Genomic DNA, 204 nt, shown 5'->3' with positions numbered 1-204 from the left:
GAAAATTAGGCAGGTACGAGATTCTTCGCCCCCAGTCAACTTCTAGTCAAAGTGTTAAAATAGTGTAATTTTTAATTAAAAATTTTAAAGACTTAAGTCTTAATTTTAAAAATTAAAATACTTTTATATATATATATATATATATATATATATATATATATATATATATATATATATATATATATATATATATATATATTTTTT

This window comes from Ipomoea triloba, chromosome 4 (genome assembly GCF_003576645.1).
Source record: "Ipomoea triloba cultivar NCNSP0323 chromosome 4, ASM357664v1".
Taxonomy (NCBI): Eukaryota; Viridiplantae; Streptophyta; class Magnoliopsida; order Solanales; family Convolvulaceae; genus Ipomoea; species Ipomoea triloba.
This window is presented reverse-complemented; position numbering follows the sequence as displayed.